This window comes from Tenrec ecaudatus, chromosome 7 (assembly GCF_050624435.1).
Source record: "Tenrec ecaudatus isolate mTenEca1 chromosome 7, mTenEca1.hap1, whole genome shotgun sequence".
NCBI lineage: Eukaryota > Metazoa > Chordata > Mammalia > Afrosoricida > Tenrecidae > Tenrec > Tenrec ecaudatus.
Window position 1 is genome coordinate 135,363,570 of NC_134536.1, and position 19,722 is coordinate 135,383,291.

Genomic DNA, 19,722 nt, shown 5'->3' on the forward strand with positions numbered 1-19,722 from the left:
TCCATCTCACAATCAGTGCTATGTTTGGGCCCATTGTTATAGCCTTTATTGTCAAGTGAATTCATTTGGCTGTCCCAGGAACAGGAAGTGTGCCTTGAGGCCATACTGATGTGTACCTGTTATATATCCTTAAGCTTCTATGGCTGAGACAGTTTCTTAGACTTTCCTTCTTTTTTATGACCTTGACAGTTTTGAAACAGACTACCCTAAAGAATTACCATCTTGGAAACTCACAGGGGCAAATTCTACCCTGTCCTATAGGGTTGCTATGAGTCAGCATCCACTGGATGGCAGTGAGTTTGGTTTGGGATTTTGACTTGGTACTTTGTAGAATGTCCCTAACTGGATTTTTCTGGTGTTTTCCTATTATTACACTGGGTGCTGGGTTTGGAAAAGGAGATTACAGAGGTAAAATACCATCATCATCAAATCATATCAAAGGTGTTTTTTTTTTGGTATATGAAATCCAGGATGGCTGAATCTATAGAAATAGCAGCTGGATCAGTGTTTCCTTGGGAGTACGGCAGGGAAGGTTGGGGGGAAATAGCTAATCACAAGGAGTATAAGAAAGAAGAAAATGGTCTAAAATGGATTGTGGTGAATTATTGCACAGGTCTTTTTTGGGGTACAGGTCTCATTGACATGATTGAACTATTGAATTGTATAATATGTAGATTATATCCCAATATGGCATGTGGATTGCAGCCCAATAGAAATATTAAAAGTAAGTAAATAAATCTATTCTAGAAGCAATGGATGATGACTCTCCAAAATAAATAAACAAAAGCATGTGCCATCAACATGATCTCCTTTCTGATACTAAGCTTGATCACTTGGCTGAAGTAGTATTTGCCACCTGTCTTCACTATAAACATACTCTTCCTCCCTTACCACTATGTACTCTTTGGAATCAAGTTGTTATGTTTAGCCCACACTTAAGGAATAGGGCCTTTCCTTCCTTGAGGGCCTAATCCAGGGGTGGGGAACATCTGGCCCTTGGGCCATATATGGCCTATAAAATCAGCAAGACCAGCACCCATCTCACTGAAGTCTTTCCAACCATTATATTCAACCCAAACTCAACAAACAACAACCCAAAACACCAAAATTCAAACCAAGCTCATTGTCAGAGTTGATTTCCACTCATTCCTTTAGAGCAGGGTAGAACTGCCCCTACGAGTTTCCAAGACTAACTCTTTGGGAGAGTAGAAAGCCCTGCCTGTCTCTTGAGGAACCACTGGTGGTTTTGAACTGCTGACTTGTAGATATCAACCCATGGCAGTTATAGAAACTCCTGTCAACTTGAGCGAAAGGGTGGGATCCAGCCTGTCAATCAGGTCATAACCAATGATGCCTCTGTATGGGCATGGCCTTCTCCTGGGGATTCTTGGAATTGCTGTCTTCCTCCCCTGGAGGCAAAACACACCAACTCTCTGCTTCACAGTCCTGTTGACAAACCACATGGAGACACACTGATGGAGCCAGACCCCTAGAGCTGGAGGAGCCACGTGGAGACCCACACCAACGCTGAGATGCTTCCACCGCCACTGGGTCCACTAGACTTTCTACCCACTGACCTGTGATCTTCCTGTATTCAGCATCATTGCATGGCTATGTGAGTCTAAAAGGGAATTTATGAACTAATATTGGTCTTAGATCTGGTCACAGCCAGTGAGGCTATACTTGATCTGGACTGGGCTGGGCTATTTTCTCAATATACAACTGCTCTTTTATATAAAGCTCTTTCTTATACACATATGAAAGTCTATGAATTTGTTTCTTTGTCAACCTGGACTAACACACAGTATGAGTTATTCTGAAGCCAGGTTGCCTAGGTTCAAATCTTAGCAGGGCTACTCACTGAGAGGTCAACACAGAGACACTGAGCAAAGATAGGATTGAGACAAAGAATGTGACATTAAGAGCGGCTTTATTAGGGTAGGGAACGAGCTCCCGGGAGGGAAGGGAGAGCAGAGAAAGGGACAGGACCTTCTTGAGCTCCTGGGAAGGTTCCGAGACCCAAGGATTTATAGGATTTGGGTCAGGGAAACATGCAAATGAGGCGAACAGAGCTGCTGGTGCTTGTGCCGATAAAGGAGAAGGGAAGCTTCCTGGTGCTGCAGCTGGTCTGTCTGAGTCCTTCACAGACCAGCTTCTTGGATGGTGGGGGGAGAGGCTGCACAGTCCAGCTCTGGCCTTGAGAGGTGGGGGGTGGGAGGGACTGTGCGAACCCTGCCCGGAGAGATAAGCTCCTTGGACTGCTGGAGGCAGGGACTGCACAGTCCAGCAGCTCACCCGTCTTTCTGAGAGGCTGGGGGAAGGGGCTGCGTGGTCCAGACCCGGCCCAAACACTTACTACACATGAGACCTTGCACAAGTTACTTACTTCTCCAAACCCACTTTCCCCATTTGTAATATGAGAAAATATGTAATATGAGAAAAGGTGATAATACTATCATCCAATTTATAGGATTGCTATGGGGAATAATTTGGTTAATTCTCCTTAATATTGATATGCCTGGTATGTACACAAAGTATTCAATGATTGTTAGTTGTTGTCTTTGTTATATAGTGATTGTATTAGAGCTGAAATTCTAAGCACCAGGTTTGCAGAAGGCTATGGATAACAGGTTTACCCAACACAGTCAGTGTGTCTTTTGATCTCATGACTGCCACTTACAAGAGCATTGATTGTGGACCCAAGCAAGACAAATATCCTTGACAATTTCAACCTCAAGGAGATGGACCGATACAATGGCTACAACAATGGACTCAAGCATAGGAACAATTGTGAGGATGGTACAGCACAGGGTGAGGTTTTTCTCTATTGTGCACAAGGTTGCTATGGGTCAGCACCCACTGGATGGCACCTGACAACCACAACACCATGGATGTCAGTGAAAGCACAAAATCCATCCCTGGAGATCCAAAGTAGATTATGTCTCCACCGAATTCCTCTTGACCATTAACCAAGAATGTGAACAGTCTTGCCCTCAGGTAGAGCGCATTAGAAGGTGGATTACTCCACCCCACTAACCAGCCTTAGGGGCTTTCCTGGGTGTGTCTGTGACAGAGACTGCCATATTGGGATCATCTAGTCATAAGTCATGGCTTGACTGAATTCATCTAAAGGCCCTCAATCAATCTTGTAAGCTCTTCTGTCAACAGAATGTAGGTGTCCCAATCATGGTCTGTTCCCGCTTCAGTAGTCCCAGCTACAGCTGCGATGTATTGATCTGCCACCAATCCTGTACAGTTTCCTTTGCCCTCCCACCCATGTTCTATTTTTTAATAATTTTATTGGCATACAGTTCACATATATCAATAAAAGTATTTTAAATAGTTTAAAATAGTTTAACAGTTCAATCATATAGAAGAGGTATGCATCACTAGAATCAATTTCAGAACCATGTTCTTTATTTATATACATATTTGAGAAAGGAAGATTTTATTTTGTTGAGAGCATACATAGTAAACATACACCAGTATTTGTTTTTTCTTTTAAATATATAAATCATTTTATTGGTGGCTCTTACAGCTCAATCCATATATCAATTGTATAAAAAACATTTGTACATATGTTGCCATTATCATTTTCAAAACATTTGCTTTCTACTTAAGCCCTTGGTATCAGCTCCTCTTTTTCCCTCTCCCTCCCTCCCTCCTTCCCTCTCTCCCCCTTCCACCCTCATGACCCCTTGATAAATTATAATTATATTTATATCTTACACCATCCACTGTCTCCCTTTAGTCACGCTTCTGTTGTTCACCAACCCTGGTGGAGGGGGGTGCTGATACATGGATCGTTGTGATTGGTTCCCTCTATCTCCCCTCATCTTCCCCCACCCTCATGGTTTTGCTACTCCTACTATTGTTCCTGAGGGGCTTATGTGTCCTGGATGTCCATAATCACTCAGGGTGGTGTGCTTCTTCCATGTGGCCTTTGTATCTTCCCTGCTAGATGGCCACTTGTTTAGCTTCAAGCCTTTAAGACCCCAGATGCTATAGCTTCTAATAGCCGGGCACCATCAGCTTTCTATGCACCTATTTTGTCTTCAGTGATCATGTTGGGAACGTGAGCATCACCGAACGCCAGGTTATTAGAGCAAAGTGTTCTTTCATTGAGAGAGAACTTGAATAGATGCCCAATGTCTGTCTGCTACCTTGATACTTAGCATATAAATATAGATACATAGACCTATATCTCTAACATTATATATTAATATATTTACATATATACACGTCTAAATTTATACCTCTATAAATGTCTTTTGCCTACTAATTCTTCCCTCTATTTTCTTTTACTTTCTGTTTGGGCCGGGTCCTGACCATGGAGCCCCTTCCCCCAGTCTCTCAGAAAGACGGGTGAGCTGCTGGACTGTGCAGTCCCTGCCTCCAGCAGTCCAAGGAGCTTATCTCTCCAGGCAGGGTTCGCACAGCCCCTCCCACCCCCCACCTCTCAAGGCCAGAGCTGGAGTGTGCAGCCTCTCCCCCCACCTTCCAAGAAGCTGGTCTGTGAAGGACTCAGACAGCCGCTGCAGCTGCAGCACCAGGAAGCCTCCCTTCTCCTTACTGGAGCAAGCACCAGAGGCTCTCTTCACCTCATTTGCATATTTCCCTGACCCAAATCCTACAAATATCCCACTGTCCTACCAACAAGCTGCAGTTTCCCTGACCTAACTCACTAGGTCTCAGAACCTCCCAGGAGCCCAAGATGGTCCTGTTCCTTTCTCTGCTCTCCCTTCCCTCCCAGGAGCTCTTCCCCTGCCTAATAAAACCGCTCTTAAACTCACATTCTGTGTCTCAAACCTGTCTCTGCTCAGTGTCTCAGTATTGACCTCTCACTTTCCTCCTATCCCACTAACATGTTGGACCTTCATTTAGCTCTTAGTAATTCCTCTTGGATACCTTGCACTTGATCAAACCCCACAAGGCATTCTATGCCCTCCTCATCATTGATTTTAGATCTCTTGTTGTTCCCTTGTCCCTGGGTTTTTTGGCTCCCCACTCCCTTACCCCACCTGCCCCTCTCCCAGACCGCTGGGAACCACGGGTCCCATTGTTTTCTCCTCAGGATTGTTGATCTTGCCTGTCTTATATAGATATACATGAAAAAGAAGAAGAAGAAAAAGAGGGAGCTATAAATAGTTCTAGTAAATAGTTCTAGGTCTGCCTGCTGACCTTTATGAATGTTTTCTGATTGAGTCTGATGAGGTGCCAAGCCCTGCCCTCCGAGTCTGAAGTCTATTTTCCGGATTCCTTGGGGGAATTTGTTGCTTTGCTTCCCTTGTTGCTTTGTTGCACTCCCTTTGTTTTTGGCCCAGGTGGGTGGGGGGGACAGACCGGACACAATTCCTGCACTGTGCCTCCAGTGCCGTCCCCTACAGCACTGTGGGTCAGTGAGGGACGTCATGTCTTGTGGTGGGGCTGGCCCTATAGTCTCCTCTGTGCCTCAAAGCTTGGTGGGCCAGGGTGTTGTCCACTTTCTCTCTCCCTCTTAGTTTGCTCCGTGTGGTCTGGGCAGACGCGCCACTCTCCCTGAGCTCTATCTTCAGTGCTGTCTTCTGTAGTTCATTCCTCTGGGAAGTAGTCGACATTGACATCGCTGGTGTTGGGCCCGGCCCCGCAGACCTCTCTGTTAGTTGACACACTAGTAGTTTTTACATACACGATTTAGTGATACTGATTACATTCTCTGAGTTGTATAACCATTTCACCCTCTCTCATTAACAAACTCAGCGCTCCTTAGGTTTCTATCTAGTCTTTCAGATACTTACTGTCAATTTGATCTTATAGAAATCAGTCTTAAAATACCATCACGTTGTAACAATATACAACAATAACAATAAGGTTTCCTTACTGTTAGCATAAGGCTATATTGTATAACATATACATTGTAACACTAAATAACAATAAGGGGGAGGGGTGGGGGAAGGAGGGGATAAAGGGGAACTGATACCAAAGAGTTCAAGAACTAAGAAAATGTTTTGCAACTAATTGTAGTAGTAATTGTACAATTATGCTTGATCTATTTTAATTATGGATTGTTATATCTATAAGAGCTCCCAATAAAACGATTTAAAGAATAGCATTATGTTCAGGCACACAGTCTTTATTAGTTAAGCTGTTTGATTTTAAGAAAACTTCAGAGAACAATTTTGGGATAAGGAGAAAAACATTTTACATCTAAACTGGACAAATGGTAAGTTTCTTCAATATTAATTAAGAAGAAGACTCACACCATATCAATAAACTTTTTGTCCTATTATACAAAAATCTGCTGGACTCTTTTGTACTTATGATGGATTTTTAGCCATGCATAATTTTGCAACATCATTTAGAAGATGTTGGTTCCCCAAGAAATGCATTAATTCTCAATATTGGCAGACGACATTGCACAATATAAAAAAGTTCACGTTCGTTAATGTCACCCCCCACCACATCTGACGAGAAGTAAGGGAGTGTTCTCCACAATCCTAATTTCTACAGAAAAACTTGCACTCTGTTGTGTTGTTTATCTGAAGTGACAGACACAACTTCTTGGGGAAAATGTCTGCCAAATGTTGAAGTTGAAACAGCCATCGTGTGTTTGTGAAGTCATTCTTCCAAACAACAACAGTTTGTGCAAAAAATGGGTAACTCAACTCACAACTGAATCCCACAAGTGCTTTTCTACAATTGAACTGTCTTCAGCAAGCCCCTAAGTGTCCTTCCCACTTTGTCACATAGTGTACTAAGGGATGTGTAGTCTAGAATTGAGACTCCATAAAATTAATAATTTTTGCTTCAGCTATATTCTTAAGTTTCTAAGTATCTTTTAATGTCAATGTTGGCTTTGATAAACTATTATTGTTGTTTTTAATTTAGTTTTAGTAGTGTTATTTAGTTACCATATATTTATTTAACTTTCCTTTTTCTTCTTGTTATTAATTTCTATCTTCATTCTAGTATGGCCAGATTAGATGCTTTATAATATTTTTTAACTTATTGAAATTTGCTTTGTGTCTTAAAATAGTCTATACTGGACATGTGTCCAATGAAGTAGAATGTGCACTGTGGTACTCTTGAGTAGTGTGTTCTAGCCATCCGTTAGGTCCAAATGGTTAATATTATTCAGGTCTTTTAAAAACTATTCAGGTCTTATGTTTATTCATTTTTTAAATTATTACATCCATCATCAGAATTGGTGCATAAAATGTCCTTTTTCTCATAATAAATTTGGCTTAAATTCTATTGTCTATTGGAGCTTTAAATATGGATTACAATTCATTGGAAAGTAAACCAAAATCCTCACGATTGAGGCATTCGGTAACATCATAATAAACAGAGGAATAAACCCCTCAGGGCCAACAAGAATAGTTGAGATACTAGGAGGATTAGGGGAGAGTGGGAGAAAAAGGGGGAATCGATCACAAGGATCAACCTAGAACCGCCTCCCAGGGGGATGAATAATGGAAAAGTGTGTGAGGGGCGATGGAGGACGATGTAAGATATGGGAGGGCGGGGGACAGAGGCGGAAAAATGAGGAGCTGATCTCAGGGGCTCAAGAGGGAAGAGAATGCTTTGAAAATGATGATGGCAGCATATGTGCAAAGGTGCTTGACACACTGGAGGAATGTATGGATTGTGATAACAGAAAAGTGGGTGAAGGGAGATATCGACAGTGTAAGACGTGACAAAATAATAATTTATAAATTATCAAGGGTTCAGGAGGGAGGGAAGAGTGGGGAGGGAGGGGGGAAAATGAGAAGCTGATGCCAGGGGCTTAAGTGGAGAGCAAATGTTTTGAGAATGATGAGGGCAATGAATGTACAAATGTGCCTTACACAATTCATATATGTATGGATTGTGATGAGTTGTATGAGCCCCCAATACAATAATTTAGAGAGAGAGAGAGAGAGAGAGGTAAGAGCCCCTAATAAGAGGATTTAAAAATAAAATTTAAAAGAAATAGAGGAAATATGGAAGTTGTCAAAGATCGTCTCTTGCTCGGATCTCTAACCAGTGCTCATGGAAGCAGGAGTCAAGAGATCAAATGATACATTGCCTTGGATACATCTGCTGCACAAGTGTTCAAGAGCAAAAATGTTACTCTGAGGATTAAGGTGCACCTGACCCAGGCTGTGACATTTGCGATCGCCTCATCCACGTGTGAAAGTTGCACACTGAATAAGTCTGAAGAAGAATTGAAGCGTTTGAATTATGGTGCTGGTGAAGAATACTGAGCTGCCAAAGGAACAACAAAAAAAAAAATCTGTCTCGGAAGAAGTACAGCCAAATGCTCCTTAGAGGTGAAGATGGTGAGACTTTGAACACGCTGTCGCAAAAGCCAGTCCCCGGAAAAGGACAGTATGCTTGGTAAACTGGAGGGGCACAGAAAGAGAGGAAGACCTTCTACAAGAAGGAATGACACGTGGCTGTAACAGAGAGCTCAAACACAGCAATAGGAGATGGTACAGAACTGCGTGGTGTTTCCTTCTGTTGTGAATCCCTGTGAACTGAAACCAGCTGAACAGCTACTAACAACAATAGTAAAGGAGGTTAGAAGTTCAAATCCAGGGGAAAGCTACTTTCTCTGTCTTGGGAAGAGGGAGGTTACTAATTTTTTCAGTTTCCGCTAGGAGATGGCAGTGGTGGTTAGTTTTTGCTTTTTAATTCCTAAATTATTTGGTGATCAAATGGCATCTATCTTCTCCATGCTTAGTTGCTTACGCTGCTCTTTTATATCTCAGAAGAAATGTATTTAAGTCACGCCCTTTGCTATGGAATTGTAATGTGGGCATAGCCCACTATGAATCAGTGGATTGCGACTCATAGTGCCCTATATAATTTCTGAGGCTGTAAATCTTTATGAGAGCAAACAGCCTCGTATTTTCCTTACATAGTGGCTGGTGACTTTGACCTTGCAGTTAGCAGTCCAGGGCTTCCCTGACAGCGCCACCAGCGCTGCACCATAGGCATAGGCTTGGGATTAGTGACATAGTTCTGTGGGGCACACAAGTCAATCTTGAACCGTTACTATTGAGGAAGAATAGAGTGTCCACTGCCATAGACCACCTCCTGCACGATGGCAACCCCCCACCCCCGTGCCTCCTTCCCAAAGAGGGAATGAAAACATGACATTTTCCTCCTTTATGGAGGAAGTTGTAAAATAGAAATCCCTTCCATTTTTTGTTCTTTCATTACGCATCTGCAGGCCCCAAGCATGTTTTTGTTCTCTCACTCTGGGCTGCTCCAGGGTGGAGGCTCAGCTCTGTCAAAGGCTTGGAAATGCAGCCCCTGTGTGTGAGGGTCGGTAGGGTGAGACGGGGCCTTTTCATTATGGTTTTGAAAGATGAGCAGAGAAGAAAGGGTCTTGTTACTCTCTATGTGCTTTCTAATCTTGAGAACACAGGCCAATGTCATTGACAGATTGCTGTATTCGGGCATCTTTGGGGTGGCCAGTGGGTACATAGACCCTTTAACTTGCCAAGGATCAGTGAGGAGACTTGAAAGGATTCAGGCTGACTTGGGGGAGGTGAACTCCCAGGGAGGGAGGGAGGAAGGGAAGGAGAGAGAGGTAGGAGGGGGGTGATGGTGGTTGTGGGTGGGGAGGGTCTGCCCTTTTTTTTAACTCCTGTTTCCCTTTGCAGAAAAGGGATAAGGGGAAAGGGATAGTTGGTTTCTGCCACTGTCTGGTCATCCCTCCCCAACCATCAAAAATACCTAACTCCGTGTTGGAGGAATCGGGGTAAGATGACTTTTCTGGTTTTGGAAAGGAAATATTTCCGAAAACTAGGTGAGGAGGGAAACAGGGACCATCTGCTGTGGACAGCTTGTGTAGTGAGTGCTATTTCATGTACACAGAGGAATTCAAGTACGGAGTCGGAAGACATTTCTGAGCTCTTTAATCAAGTTTATTATATTTTGGAAGCACTTATAATGAGCCATCAAGTTTACCTATTCTGGAGTTATTTATAATCCGTAATCAAGGTGAGTGGTTTTAGAGGTACTTGAAATTAATATTGTAGGCAACCACCTCATTCTCTTTGGGTTAGTTTCTTTAAGCATCTGAATCATTTAACTTGCCAAGGATCAGTATTTAGTTCAAATATTTATCACTCATCTGATTTTCTTGGGTGGCGGGAGGAGAGAGTGAGAGCCAGCAGTGGGACTCAGGCATCAGTAATTACTGCCTGGGTTTCCTCTCCTTTCCGATGCAGCAGTTTGCTTCGGGTTGTTTATTTTGCAAATAATACATGGTATCATGTGCCTCCTGTAAACATTAGGCTTGGAGTGACATAGAATCATCTCCCTCTGAGTCGGCTATTTTTTGGACTATAAAATTCAAAAGAGCCCTAGCTCAAGTCACCTGTGGGGCGGGAGTGGGCGAATTTCTCACACGGAGAACCTTGATCTTGTAGATCCCCAGGTGAGTCTTAGGTACACAGGCACACACCCAGGAATCAGCGGAGAATCGTGTTCAAATGCAGATTCTGATTCAGTACCTCTGGGGCAGAGGTGCAGGTTCTCAGCAAAGGGTTGGCCTGGAAACGCAGCGGTTCACAGCTATCACAGGCGCCATCAGCTCTGGCCAGCCTGATTGGGGACTTGCTACTGCTCCCGTCTACTTTCCCCAGCCTGCCTCTCCCATTCCGGCCACAATGTGTGCAGCACGCCCAGCTCAGCCCTCAGCAATGAGACCTGGCCAGCGTTGTTTTTTTTTTTTTCATGGAAAACAATAGATAGAGGCCATCACACATGCGACAGTACTGTTTGTGGAATGCTTATCTATTGATATGCATGGATGTAAGCAGGTGGAGTTTCCATGTAACGTGTGGTTTTGTATTGTAGCTTGTGGCTGGAGGAGTTCTGGTGCTGGATGATGGAGCTCGCTCGCTCTTCCTGCCCCTGACAAAAGTCTGAGCAGACCACAGCTGCTTGAGGCTGGAGCAACACGCAGGAGGGTTGGCGGCGGGAGGGAGCTTGAAGAAGCAATCCCTATGAGGGAAGCGCCCATGCTTTCCCCTCTTTTCGCTCTCTGCTGTGGTCAGAGTGGCCCCCTTGGCAGAGCTGCCTAGCAGCACCAGACAGCAAAATGTCAGAGAAGCTCCATCTCCCCGAGGGTGGAGGGAAAGGATCCCCGCAAGTCAGTGTGTGAACACGTGGAGGGGAAGAAGCTTCGCGATTCTTTTTTCCTCTCCTGTCCCTGCCCCAAGGGTGGGCCTCAGTGGTGGAAAAGCACAGGCAGCCACATGTCAAGAACTCTGTTATTGGGGTGAACGGCCTAGGGAAAGGAGCCCCTGTCAGCCAGAAGTGATGGAGGGATCCCCAGAGGAGCCAGTCAAGTCAGAGAAGGGCATTCCTGGATTCCCCGGTGGTTCTGTGTCCGTGTTCTTGGAAAACGGCATTTGTAAACACAGGGGGCTGGGGCTGACCTTACAGGCCTTGAGTCTAACAAAACCCAGAGGCTGACAATATTCTAAGACAGCGGGTCTCAACCTTCCTCATGCCGCGACACTTTCATTGCATTGACCCCCAACCATACAATTATTTTCGTGGCTACTTCATCACTGCCATTTTGCTACTGTGATGAATTGGGCGACCCCTGTGAAAAGGTTGTTCGACCCGCCCCCCCAAAGGGGTCACGACCCACAGGTTGAGAACCGCTGCTTTAAAGGTACAGCATACAATCCAAAATTACTCAATGCAAAGAGCTAGAAATATAGGACCATTTGGGGGTGGGCGGGGGTTGGGGGTAGGATAGGATCAAACGATGCTAACTGGAAGATACCCAGATGCTGGAATGGTCAAACAAAGATTTGAAAACAAGTGGTGTAGTGGTTACGCTTTGGGCTGCTAACCACAAGGTCAGCAGTTCCAAACCACCAGCTGCTCCAAGGGAGAAATATAGGGCTTTCTACTCCCGTACAGAGCAACTGTTTGGAAACCCACAGGGCTAGTGCTACCCTGTTGTAGAGGGTCGCTGTGAGTCGGTACAGACTCCATGGCAGTGAGATTTTTTTTTTTAATCACTACGTTCTATGAGGTAAAAGTAAATATAGGGAAAGATATACGTTCTCAGGAGAAAAATTAAACCTATAAAAAAATCAAATGCAAATTTTAGAACTAAATGCCACAGTGTCCGAAATAAAAATTAACTGATGGGCTGATTTGAAAGAGGAAGACGACAGGAGTCGGTGACCTTGGAGACAGATCAAGGAAAATGATGTAATCTGAAGGAGAGAAAAGGAAAAACAGATTTTGGAAAATGAATGGACAGAGGCGCCCCAGGGACGGGCCTGAGGGCCTGGTATTCCTGTCATTGGGATTTCAGGAGAAGGATTACAGATTGGTGCAGGGAGGGAAAAAAGAATTTTTTTTAAAAGAGATAATAGCTGAAATTCTCTCGCATTGGGTGCAAGACATAAACTACTCATTAAAGAAGCCCAGTGAGTCCCAAACAAGATAAGTAAAACAACCAACGCAAAAAAAATAAATGAAAATAATCCCGCACGAAGGACCTTGGGCCTCTACTCAAGCACTCCCTCGATGCATGAATACTTTCTTTTATTAAATTGGAACTCTATGATGCTCACTCTCCCGACACAACTGCTGAAGACAAAGTGGGTGAACAAGTAAATGTGGTGAAGAAAGCTGATGGTGCCCGGCTATCAAGAGATAGTAACTGGGGTCTTAAAGGCTTGAAGATAAACAAGCGGCCATCTAGCTCAGAAGCAAAAAGCCCACATGGAAGAAGGCCACCAGCCAGTGCGATCATGAGGTGCCAAAGGGACCAGGTATAAGGCATCATGCAAAAAAAAAAAGATATATATATGTATATATGTGTGTGTGTGTGTGTGTGTGTGCGTGTATATATATATATATACCATATTGAATGAAGGGGGAAGAGCAGAGTAGAGACCCAAGGCTCAAGTGTCGGCCACTGGAGATCCCCTCATAGAGGGGTTTAGGAGAGGAGATAGGTCAGTCAGGGTGCGAGGTAGTACCGATGAAGAACACAGCTTTCCCCCAGATCCTGCATGCTTCCTCCCCCCAACTACCATGATCCGAATTCTACCTTGCAGGGCTGGATAGGGTAGAGGTTGTACACTGGTGTATATGGAAGCTGGAGGCACAGGGAATCCAGGGTGGATGATACCTTCAGGACCAAGGGTGTGAGGGTCGGTGCTGGGAGAGTGGAGGGTGAGTGGGTTGGAAATGGGGAACTGATTACAAGGATCCACATGTGACCTCCTCCCTGGGAGATGGACGGCAGAGAAGGGGGGGGGGGAAGGGAGACGCTGGATAGGGCAAGATATGACAAAATAACAATCTATAATTATCAAGGGCTCATGAGGGAGGGGGGAGGGGGGAGGGAGGGGAAAAAAAAGAGGACCTGATGCAAAGGGCTTAAGTGGAGAGCAAATGCTTTGAAAATGATTAGGGCAAAGAACGTACGGATGTGTTTTATACAGTTGATGTATGTATATGTATGGATTGTGATAAGAGTTGTATGTGTCCCTAATAAAATGTAAAAAAAGAAAATAATCCTGCACACTCCGAGACCCCATCAAACGTGAGAAAGCCAAAGCACGCACATTGCAAATACAGCCGGAAGCAGACAACACAGAGTTTTTGCAAGGACTGTGGATTTCCCATCCAAAACTGCGGGAGCAGACAGAGGACTAAGAACTTGAAAGTGCTCAGAAAAAATAAGTCCAAGAGTTGCAGGACTGCAGTCAAAACGAGAAGTGTTAGCAGCCGGCTCTACCAGGAGAACTAAAGAAAGTTCTTCGGGCTGACAGGACACAGCCATACCAGCGAGAAAGGAGAAACTTGCAGCGAGAAGCAAGCGCAGGAGGGGACATGCGTCTCTTCGGACTTTCTTTAAAGTGTACATGACTGCTCCCAGCCACAAAGGTGACCCGTCTGCTGGGGTTTCCAACGGCTATCGGTGTGATTCTTGTGCCACCAAGAGAAAGGGGCATAAAAAGTCTTGGTGGTGAGAAGGTTTCTACGTCTTAATTGAGATGATAAAGTAGTGTCAACAGGCAAAGCATCGGGCCTCTAGACCAATGCCGTAGGACAAAACCGCAGAGTTGGTGTGTAGAACGACATATTACAAACAAATCAAATACTCCACATGCAGGCAAGAGGAAAAGCAGAGGAACTCCAAACGGTGGAAACGCTTCCCTGCCTAATCCATATTTTAAAAAGGAATAGGACTCACGGCAAGGCATTCCTGTGGACAAGACAGAAGGAGGTGAGCTGCAGCTCTGGAGCTGAAGGAGCCTGTGGAGCCCCCTGCCAGCGCTGAGATGCTTACAGAGCCAGTGATCCACAAGGCTTCCCACCCACTGGCCCGTGATCCTCTACATTCGACGTCATTGCATGTGTTTCCTGAGTCTGAAGAGGACTTTATAGATTGGTATCCTCAGACATGTAGGCTAGTATCAGACTGATGGACTTGATCTGGACAGGCCTGGGATGTTTTCTTAATGTGCAATTACTCTTTATATAAAGCTCTTTCTTACACACATGCAAAAAACAATAATAAAGGAGTTGGGATTTCTTTTTGAAGTGATAACAATATTGTAAACTTGTGGTGATGGCTGCACACCTTGAACATGCAAAGCCATCACATTTCACACTCTAAACGGGTAAACTGTATGCGGGGTACCCCCAAACCAGAACTGGCTGGGCAGAGCAGAGCATTTGTAGTATGCATTAACCAACTCCCCCTGAGTTAGGGCACCCAGTGGTGTCGCCTGGGAGGGTTTTCTCTGGTCACAGTGAACTTTTTCGTAAAAGCAATTTTGCTCAAACCTTGTTTTCTGTGATGGCCAATTTAAGAGAACAGTGGACAGCTGTGAAATTTTGTTTCCTGCCTGGAAAAAATGCTGCAGAAACTGTTGTGATGTCGAACACAGCTTACAAGGACAGTGCGGTGGGACAAACTCAAGTGTATGAGTGGTTTTCTCGTTTCAAAAGAAGGTGAAATGTCAACTGATGACAGACCTTGTCTGGACATCCGTCAACTTCCGAAAGGATGAGAATATTGACTCTCAGTGCATTTGGAGGTCATTCCACCAGGTCAGACTGTTAATCAAGTTTTCTATTTAGAGGTTCTGAAAAGACAGCATAACCGTGTTCAACAAAACAGGTCTGTTTTGTAGCAGACAGGGGGCTGTTTTTGCCACCACGACAATGCACCTGCTCACGCAGCCATCTCAGTGCACCAGGTTTTGGCAAAAAACAGCATGCCTCTCTTGCTCCACATTCCTTACTCACCCGACCTTGCTCCTTGCCACTTCGCTTTGTTTCTGCGAATGAAGAGGGACATGAAAGGAGAGGGATTTGCTGATGCAGAAGAGGTGAAAAAAAGAATGAAGAAGGTTCTGTCAGCCATCCAAACAGAGGAGTTTGAAAAATGTTTCCAAGAATGGAATTGCAGATTTGGCAAATGTATTAAGTGTACTGGAGAGTACACTTGTTTTAGCTTTGAAAAAAGATTCTGGTCTTTTGGGGGGAGTACCCCCTCACATGCTAACAAGCTCAATAAAGCTATTAAGAAAAACAAAAAACAAAAAGCCAAGAGGAAACATATAGATACAATGGTAACCCCAAATCCAACCATATGAACGTTCACTGTAATATTGCATAATGCACCCATTAAAAAACAGAGGGTCAGATTAAAGAACGACTCAACTATATCTTTTTTACGAGAAACCCAAATTCAACCTAAAAACACAGGTTGGTTAAAAGTTAAAGGATGGGAAAAGAGTTTGGGGGGCAGAGGCTTGCAGAGGTCTGGGTTTTCTCTCGCATCGAGGGGTCGCTTTTGACATAGGCAAAAGCTGAGCATCCCCAGCACCGGCTCCCAGACTCTCCCCACTATCACCCCAGGCACAAACTACCAAGAGAACCAAACTGGACAGGGAAGCCAAACTCACTGCCATCGAGTCAGTGCTGACTCATCAAGTCCCCCCTCCCCACCCCCATCGGTTCCCATGACTGTAACTGTTTATGGGAATAGAAAGCCCAGCCTTTCTCAAGCAGAGCTGCTGGTGGTTTCGAACTTTGGACCTTGTGGATCTCAGCCCAACTTGTTGTAACCACACCATCACCAGGGCGCTTTTGCCAAAATACAGGGGTAGCTTTTACTCCAGGGCAGCTTTGATTTGCCTAAACTGAAGTACCTTGCAGCTGCGCTAGCCACAGGCACATGACTGATAGATTCTGGTTTCAGGGGAGTAAGCTTTTCTGTTTTCCATAAAATCACTTCCTTGGTGTCTACAAAGCTTCCAAAATTGTCTCTAAGAAATGAGTGTTGCCTACCAAGCCTTGAGGACTATATTGCCGCTCAGCGCAGCCAATGCACAGAGAGGACCGTATGGCCAGCCCCACTATGAAACAGGACATCCCTCACTGACCCATAGCCCTACAAGGGACAACACTGGAGACACAGTGTGGGAATTGCGCCCGATCTGATCTGATCCCACCACACTGAAGCAAAACACTACGGGTGTGCAAAAGAACACCAAGGGGAACAGAGCAAGGAAGTCCCCAGGGAACACCAAAAATAGATTGTGGGGCAAGGGTGTGGCACCCCATCAGACTTGACCAGAAAACACTCCTAAGCGTCAACAGTCCTTGAACTAATGACAGGCTTTTCTTTGTTATTGCTGTTGTTTTGTTTTCTTTTGTTGCTTTGTTTTAATGTCTTGTTTTTGTGCATGTTATTATTTCCGCAGGGCTGTCTAAATAAGAGGCTGGATGAACAATCTGGAGGAGAAATCAACGGGACCGACGGTTCCTGGGGACATGGGAGAGGGGGAGGTAAAGGGAAAGGAAGTGGTGTTAACAAACCCAGGGACAAGGGAACAACAAGTGATCTAAATCAGTGGTAAGGAGAGTGTAGGAGGCCTGGTAGGGCATGACCAAGGGCAATGTAACCGAGAGAAATTACTGAAATCCTAATGAAGGCTGAGCATGATAGTGGGATAAAAGGAAAGTAAAAGGAAATAGAGGAAAGAAAGAGGAGGCACAGGGCATTTATAGAGTTCTAAATAAAGGCATGTACATATGTAAATATATATGAGGATGGGGAAATAGATCTATGTGCGTATATGTATAGGTCTAGTATTAAGGTAGCAGATTGGGCCTCCACTCAAGTATTCCCTCAAAGCAAGAATACTTTGTTCAATTAAATTGGCATTCCATGATGCTCACCTTTCCGACACAATCACTGAAGACAAAGCAGATGCATAAGCAAATGTGGTGAAGAAAGCTGATGGGGCCTGGCTATCAAAAGATATAGCATCTAGGGTCTTAAATGCTTGAAGGTAAACAAGCAGCCATCTAGCTTAGAAGCAACAATACCCACGTGGAAGAAGCACACCAGCCTGTGTGATCACGAGGTGTCAAAGGGATCAAGTATCAGGCATCAAAAATGAAATCATTGTGAATAAGGGGGAGTGCAGATTGGGGACCCAAGACCCATCTGTAGGCAACTAGATATCTCCCTACAAAAGGGTCACGGGGAGGAGATGAGCCAGTCAGGGTGCATTGTAGCAATGATGAAACACACAACTTTCCTCTAGTTCCTAAATGTATGTTCACTGGTACAGATAGGAATTGGAAACATAGGGACTCCAGGACAGATGATCCTTTCAGAACCAATGGTGAGAGTGGTGATACCAGGCAGGCGGAGGGAAGGTGAGGTAGAAAGGGGGAACCAATCACAAGGATCTACATATAACCCCCTCCCTGGGGGACGGACAACAGAAAAGTGGGTGAAGGGAAACATCAGACAGTGTAAGATGTGGCAAAATATTAATAAGTTATAAATTATCAAGAGTTCATGAGGGAGGGGAGAGTAGGGAGGAAGGGGAAAAATGAGTTGCTGATACCAAGGACTCGAGTAGAAAGCAAATGTTCTGAGAACGATGATGACAACAAATGTACAGATGTGCTTGACACAATGGATGGATGTGTGGATTGTGATAAGCGTTGTATGAGCCCCCAATAAAATGGCTAACATACATGAATAAATAATGAACGAACCGAGTGCTGCGAGCCCAGGAGTGGTGAGAAGGGCCTCCGTTATTGGAGGCTTAGCGTCTGTCTCCAATCCTTAAAGTTTCATGAGGCTGTTTGACAGGCAAAATCCATCCACGACAAGCCGGATGGAGACGAGAAGAGGTGCTAGGCATTGTCAGCAATGGGGCCACTCGCCGAGGACTGTGTGCCAGGACCACTTTCACAGACGAGTGAGAGCAAGGCAGAGCCTGTGTCAGCAGCCCTGTAGAAATTAAATGGGAGAAATACTGGACACATTTCTGGTCAGAGGATGCCAAGGTTCCTCTGAAAGGTTTCATTAATTCTCTAGACACGATCAAACATATTTCAGAAAATGCTTGGCTTTCTGCCTGGATCAAAAGCTGAATTTTTAAAATGAGGACGAGCTCTGCTTGGTTATTTTCTCGATCGGCTTCAGTAACAATTAATTCCTGCAGTTCAAATGATATCAAGTAGAAAGACAATCTCTCTGCATTGTGGGACATTGGTTCAATTCCAAAGTGAATTGTGAACTGTCAGTGGGGTTCTGAAGCCAGATTTCCCACTAGTTCCCATGGGAAGATCTAGTTTCTACCCCCAAATGAGGGTCCTAAGTCCTAATGGTTAGAGTTACTAGAATGCTCTCCCCATCATCCACAGTAAGGGAACCCTGAGGTTCAGTCAGGTGGACGGCTGCCCGGAGTAGACTGTGGTTGCCAGCCTCCTTGGCAACTTGGTATAAAGAACCAAAGACTAAGTTCTGGCCAGTAAGTCCATAAGAGGAGGATTGGGAGGCAGTTCCCTGGAAGCGTCCTTAAAACACTACCAGTATGGTCCCTTCATTTTAAAAAAGAGTTAACTCCTTTTTGTTGTTGAGAATATACACGGAACACACACCAATTCGACACTTTCTACCTGTATAAGTCAGTTACATTGATTACAGTCTTCAAATGGTGCCTCCTGTGAATTGAGTGGGGATTGACCATCAATCATTTCTTGGCATTCGACAATGTGAACAACATCTCAAACCACACAGTGGCTTGCCTGCCCTCTTTACCCCGCCCTTCTTTAGCTTTCTCCCTCCTGCCCTCTGTTGTGAAACTCATTGCTTCCCCTTCCCTTCCCCTCACATTCTTGGAAACCATTGGTCTGTCTTTTGGAAAGAAAACTTGCTCTTGATTTTTCTGTCTCTTAATAACAGTGGTCTTACATAGTACTTCTCCTTTTGTGTTTGACTAACTTCACTCAACATCCTCCAAATTCATCCAGGTCATGAGGTAGTTCATTATTCCTGTGTAGAATATTTGTGTTCGTCTGGGGACATTAGAGAAACAAATCCACAGAAACTCCTATGCATAAGAGAGAGTTTTAGATAAAGGGTAAGTGCACATCAAGAAAACATCCTAACCCAGTGCTGCCCAAGCCCACAAATCCAACATTATCCTCTATGTCTGACACCAATCCACAAAGTCCTCCTCCATCTCACAAAACACACACTGTGATGCCAACTGCAGGAGGAAAGCCGAGTCAGTGAATGTGTAAGCATCTCAGTGCTGGCAGGGGTCTCCACCCAGGGCTGCATCGGGGTAGGTCCATATGGCTTCTCCTCAGGGATGTCTTGCAGGAAGTGAGCCTTGCCAGCTGAAGCAGGGAACTGGCTAAGGCAGCTGCACCCTGGTC